The sequence below is a fragment of the Berghia stephanieae genome, chromosome 15 (assembly GCF_034508935.2).
Source record: "Berghia stephanieae isolate SIO BIC M18660-M18661 chromosome 15, UCSD_Bste_1.3, whole genome shotgun sequence".
In the NCBI taxonomy this organism is placed as follows: Eukaryota; Metazoa; Mollusca; class Gastropoda; order Nudibranchia; family Aeolidiidae; genus Berghia; species Berghia stephanieae.
In genome coordinates, this window is record NC_088374.1 from 7,531,607 (window position 1) to 7,538,570 (window position 6,964).

General features: G+C 32.7%; 1 long non-coding RNA gene across 1 annotated transcript in view; it reads left to right on the top strand.

The window, feature by feature from the left end:
- LOC144960642 (uncharacterized) overlaps positions 1-949 on the top strand; it is a 3,379-nt gene extending 2,430 nt beyond the window's left edge. Inside the window, exon 3 of the long non-coding RNA XR_013642899.1 lies at positions 1-949. This exon is cut by the window's left edge and continues 16 nt beyond it. This is a non-coding gene — a long non-coding RNA (uncharacterized LOC144960642).
- Positions 950-6,964: the final 6,015 nt, after the last annotated feature.

Sequence of the window (6,964 nt, forward strand, 5' to 3'; positions counted from 1 at the left end):
CTATTAAAAAAGAAAACCCAACAAGAAAGCCACAGAGTTATCAAGCTTTGAAAGTAGCCTATAGCCAAGACTGACAAAGACTAATGAGATATTTATAATTCTAGCAGTTATCATAACTAACTCATATAAAAACGTAATTCAACAAATCCGGGTTTAAACAAATAAATTGGCCAGAAAACTGTTTAATAGATAATAATTGTTATAAATATCAAACATGAGACGTCCAAGAATTCGATATAATCTTTAACCAACTTTCTTCTTACAAATTGTCTAAAATTCGTCAAATCATTCGTTACGATTCATAGAACATATATTTTCTTAATTACAATTCTTTTGTACACAACAAAGTTAGAAAAAATCTATTTGTTATAGTCATAAAATAGGGAGCGGTGGGGGCAAGACTTTAAGCCAGAGATCTTAAATAGAAAATAGAAATACATCCCATACTAACACATATTCGTTAGTATATAGGAAGTTAATGCTGTTTGTAAACCTAGTCTTGCTGATAAAGTTATTTGTAGTATTCACAAATTGCTTTTGAGTTGGAGTCCAAAACAATTCAATCTTTGTGTTGTGAGAGTATGGCCTTCCGCCACGTAGCCTTGGTATTCCATGAAGGAATATAGAGAATCCATCAAACACGATGTCTGATTTCAAAGGGAATCAACAATGAAAACTTTAGTCGGTCATGAGAGGGAGTGAAAGACGTCACATGTTTAAGACATTTTGACAAGTTGGAGATTGTTAAAATCCCTTGATATATGAATATGAAGAAAACATTGTCTTAATAATAATAATAATAATAATAATAATAATAATAATAATAATAATAATAATAATAATAATAATAATAATAATAATAAACTTCATTCATCCTTTTCGGAAAATGTACAACAGATGTGGCAAAGAAAAGAGATGGATTCAAGTATTGACATTAAACATACACAGGTATCAGCTTTAAATAACCTATAAATATTTCAAAATAAATAAAATAAGAATGTATTAATCACATGCAATAACATGAATTTTATATAGATAAATAGATATAGATAATGTGTAGGCTTTATAGAATAAAAAATACATTTATTTTTATTGATTTAAAAGCATATTTAGTATCACAATCTAAAATAATTCACTGCAGATGGTTGGTAAATATCAATGGTGAAGAAATAGATCAGTTGGTATACATGTTTACACAATCTATACGCTAAAATTATCTATAAGAATGTAAGCTATATCTACAGCTAAGAACACAAGTGAAATAAGTAACACAATAGAGGTTCATAATTCTTCGATATTGAATAATCTGATGCTTGTAGGGAGAAAGGAACGAGTATGCCTTTTCGTTGGAGAGAACTCTGTCACTTATAATTCATGCTGTGATGTGTTTATTGAGGGGGTGTCTCTTTTTAAAAAATAATTTTGTGAAGTGGTCGGATTCAGAACCTTACAAATAAAATGCCAAAATCGTCTATTCTGTTAATATATTTTGAGGTCTTTTAATAGTGGGATTTAAGAGCATTTTATCACACATCCTAATGTTGCCTCCCTCACCCGCAAGACTAATATAGAAAAATACAACACACTTTCAATGACTGATCTATAAAACAATTTGTATAGGCTTGAATCGATGTTAAAATTGGAAAAGTTTATAGAGAGAGTACATCAGTTTATTGATTTTAGATTTATTTTGTATTGTAATATCTGTCCATTTCAGATTATAATCTACCACCACTCCTAAATATCTAAAACTTGCTCTACTACTTATTGATCTTTGATTTTTAGTGGATGATTATATTTTCTAAAGTTTATAACCAATTATTTTCTTTTACCTACATATAACCCTAACAAATTTTATCACAACAATAGACAAAAGATTCAATTGCTTCAAAATAAGCTGATTCTTCGTTATTTACTTTAAAGCCATGTAGACGAGTATCATCTGCAAATTTCATAAATGTGACATTTTCAGGATGGGTGCTCCTGCAGTCGTTCGTGTACATCATGAAAAGTACTAGTGACAGCACACAACTTTAGGGAACACCAGTATTGGTAATGAGTGATAATTCTTGACAAAACTTTAAAAAGGGTTTTGCCATATTGTATTGTCAAACTAACTGGCGTGCACATTTTCCAGGTCTGATGACCAAGCACATAAATGGGCTTGATTTATCATTGTTGTAATTGACTATAATTATATTCTTTGATTGTTCTAGAGTATTTAACTATTAGCCCAAAGTAATTTAGATTTTCAGACCTGAAAATAGGACATGTGCTAACCATTTAACATAGAATATTGAAAGTTATATGTAACCAAAAAAAACCCTATGTGAAATACAATCACATTGATCTCAAATTATTACCGCCAGAAATTTGCATCAATTTAGAAAAGTTTCGAGTTTTTCCATCATACGTATCAATAAATTTATATTATTTTCAATCTGAAATGGATAATAAAAAAATTATTTGCTGGTCACAGAAGTGAAAACTAATTTTCAATGTTTATTCATCTCTCTCTCTCTCTCTCTCTCTCTCTCTCTCTCTCTCTCTCTCTCTCTCTCTCTCTCTCTTTCTCTCTTTCTCTCTCTCTTTCTCTCTCTCTCTTTCTCTCTCTCTCTCTCTCTCTCTTTCTCTCTCTCTCCCTCTCTCTCTATATCTATCTATCTATCTATATCTCTCTATATCTATCTATCTATCTCCCTCTCTCTCTATCTATCTATCTATCTCTCCCTCTATCTCTCTCAATCTTTCTCTCTTTCTCCCTATATATATATATATATATATATATATATATATATATATGTGTGTGTGTGTGTGTGTTTGTGTTTGTGTGTGTGTATTTTTTAAAAGAAATGTGTGGGTGGGGGGGGGGGGTTGTATGGAAGTGGATGGGGAGGAAAAGGAGAGGGGGAGGAAGGGGGGAGGAGGGATTGGTCAGATGTGGATAGAAGTGCAGGGGGAGGGTTGGGAGGGGATGACACGAACTGAAAAGTTTGGGTGGTTAGGGATGATTAAACATTTTTGGAGTGGGAGGATGGGGGAGAGAGAAGGGGAGGGGGAAGGAAATACTTTTACTCAGTCTAGGTACCACAGGCGAGCGCCGTGAATCGGTGGAAAGTTGTTATCGATGGCGTTGATCGTGAAAAACTCTCCACTTTACCTCACAATATCTCAACTTCTAATGCTCGAAACAAAATACAATTTGTTTTATTTTAAAGATCAACTTCTGATCTTTGTAATGCATCTTAAAACATACTTTTGCGATTAAAAAGAGTTTCATAATCAATCGCGAACGAGACCCGGTTTTAGATAATTTTGCCTAGCGGATCGCGAGAAAATTTCGAGGTCGCGATTTTCTCTTTTCATTCACGTTGTGAAAATCAAGGTTGTGCCGCGGAGAATTGGCGTATGATGCTAAGAATAGTATCATTAGAAAGGGCAAAACTTCCTCTTTCTTTTGACACTTCCTGCCCCGATATCAGATTCAAAATGGCGGAGCGAGTGGCGAGGAAAGCACATTGTCGTGCTATTTTTAACATTTTTTAATACTTTTAGCGATGTCCGCTCACGTCTGTTTAAATAAGCAGAGAGCTTAATGTTCCAGCTTTATTTTGATATCAAATACAACCAAATCGGATGAATTTTCACGGCACAATGAAAAAAATAAACCCGCTGGTGAAAAGAACCTAGTCCAGGGTTGCCAGTTTGGCATTTTAAATGCCAGATTCCAAAAATCTGGCATTTTTGAAAACCGTTTGGCATTAGAAAAATCATTTGGCATTTGGCATTTTCTTTTCTTGTATATTGTACTTCAAATGACACCTTTTCTCAACCGTGGTGTAGTGGTTTAGCACTCCACTTAGTAGTCAGTAGGTAAAAAATACCCCAACAGGAAATTTAGTATAATTCAAAAAAAAAGAAAAGAAAAGAAAACATGCAAGCCACCAGGATATGATAGTAAATTGTCTATCAAAAGTGACTAGTTTTCTTAGTGGGGGTGGGAGTCAACAGACTTTGGCATTTTTTTTTGGAGTGTTTTGGCATTTTTTGAGTCTTCCCCTGGCATTTTGTTGAAAAATAATCTGGCAACCCTGACCTAGTCGGGGGGGGGGGGGGGTTCGTTTATTAGTTTATCATCAAACAAGTTGATTGGGCTTTATTTGTTTTTATTGCATCATACTATACCTGACCTGGGGCTTGCTTTATTTTTTAAAAACAGATTGAGAGCTGCAGAGGTGGTTTATTTTCTCTTTCTTTCCCTCCTCTCAATTACATTCATTGTTTTGTGGTTTAATCAGTTTCTGGATGCAAGGTATTTACCGGACAGATTCTATGTTAAATTGATTGTATATGGCTTTGTCTGAAAGAGCTTGAGAAGTTAATTCATTTGGTATAAGTTATGTTTGTATGTCTTTTGTTGACGATTTTCTATGAATTTTTAAAGGTATCTAATATTTTTAGTTATGCCTAATATTGAATTTCTATCCAAAATCCTTAAAAAATGTTGGATGCCATTGATAATATGTTGAGATGCTTTTGCTTCTATTGGATAGAGATAAGAATGACGAGTAATTTGATGTAAAGTATGTCATCCTATCTTTATTAGTTATTTTTTTGTTAATATTTTGATTTTGTGTATTTTCAGTATATTGACACCATTTTTTCCATGCCGTAATTTTGAGCTTGGCAGTGACCTTCGGCTCAATATAGAGCAATTACTATTTTCTCCACATTAACAAAAAAAATTAGGCTAAGAATTTATATACTTTTTTGCAAAGATATTGAGTTTGAGTAGTATACATGTTCATTTTTTTTATCTATGAGGCTCCAAATATGGGTCCCTGGGCCTATATTTCCCATTTTTTTATATTTTGATGCTGTTTCTGTCATATTTGAGGATGGTTTCATTTAAGTATCATTGTTTTTTCATCTTAATATCTGCTTTTATTTTGTTTTATGATTGCATGTTTATGCAAAAAATGTTTATTTTAAATGTTATATAACCAACTTTTTTGTTTATGGCGTCATAAAGTCGGCAAAAAATGCGTAACCGGAATATGTGGGAAAAAATTGTAAGTTCAATAAAATTCATTTTATCATATTTCATTTATTTGTTGACGGATTTTCATAATTCTTTTTGTGTTGTTCATTAATTTCAAAGCACTTTACAGTGGTTTAACTCTTTTTATGATAGCTCAATTTTGAAATTTTCGCTTGTGGTACCTACTCAGTCATAAACATAACATCCTCCCCCTCTACCCCTCTCCCATATACGTCTCATTTTTCATTCTTACGCTGTTGTTAAAACCTCGGCATCTTCATGGATGAGAATATGACATTAGATCGGCTCACAAAATATCTTTCTCAATGCCTAAATTTCCAACTAAACAGAAATGGTAAAATTAGAAACTTCATAAATGTGTCAGTGCATGTCAGTGCTTCCGCGAGGACGGGAGACGCATGCGCCCAACCAACATGACGTTCTATCTCTAATGACTTTTCCGCCGGTGACGTCACAGACTATGAGTGACGTCCAATCAAGGGCGCTAATCTTATTCCCTATTGTAACTCTCTCTTTTTAAACATATCCGCCGAGAGAGTTCTGATGTTGCAACGTATTCAAATGAATGCTGCAAGATCTCTCATTAAACGCAACAAGAAACATAATGCGTCATCCCTACAAAAAAGCTTTGTTGGCTTCCTTTTTTAGGAGCGAATATTGTATATACAAAGTCCTGATATTCCTAAAAATTGAGCTTTACATAGCGCAATATCCGCTAAATGTGATCAAAGCGCTATACAAGGGATCCCTGGTCAACAGCAACATTAAACATTTAGGACGGGACATGACGCCTGTTAGGCGATATTGCAATATTTCGTACAAAGACAACGCTGTTAACGGCCAGGTACTCATTTTACACCTGAGTACGGTGACAGAATGTGAGTAAAGAGCCTTTTCCAAGGACTCAACTATGTCCCCGAGCGCGAGGCTCGAACCGAGGACCTTCCTATCCGAAAGCGAGTGCCATACCACTAGACCACATAGCCGCACATGTTGTGTTTTAAAAGTCTACACACATGTTACCATGAGCTATATACACCACCAACAGCAACAACAACAATAATAATAATAATAATAATAATTATTATAATAATGATAATAATAATAATAATAATAATAATAATAATAATAATAATAATAAAATAATAATGATAATAATAATAATAATAATGATAACAATAATAATAATAATAATAATTATAATAATATAATAATAATAATAATAATAATAATAATAATAATAATAATAATAATAATAATAATAATAATAATAATTATGATAATGATAATAATAATAATAATAATAATGTAATAATAATGATAATAATAATAATAATAATAATAATAATAATAATAATAATAATAATAATAATAATAATAATAATAATAATTATAATAATATAATAATGAGGAAAACGTATATAGCGATATACACCCGACACATCATACTCTAATCCCTTAAATTCAAATTACTTTGACCGAAACATACTCACTCACATACACAAGAACACAGACACATACACACACACACACACACACACACACACACACACACACAACTCAATACAAACCAGACGCCTATCTTGCTTCTCATATCAGCTACTAAAATCGAAACAGATATGTTTTAAGCGAACGTTTAAAAATAGAGAAAGATTTTTTTGTACTCCGCTAAATCAAGCTTTTTCGCCAGTACTTATGAATGGGCAGTAATTAAGCACTGGTGCCAATTTGTTCGTAGATACTAACCAAAGCAAGACATGCCGTTTTGTTACGACAGGTCACATTTATGTTTCGATCCTGAAATTAAAGGATTGTGAGTCTCCTACAAAGCCATTCACGAGCATTTAAGGTACATGAAATATTTGACTGAATAATTTGAAATAAGTTTCATGTCTGTTCCGA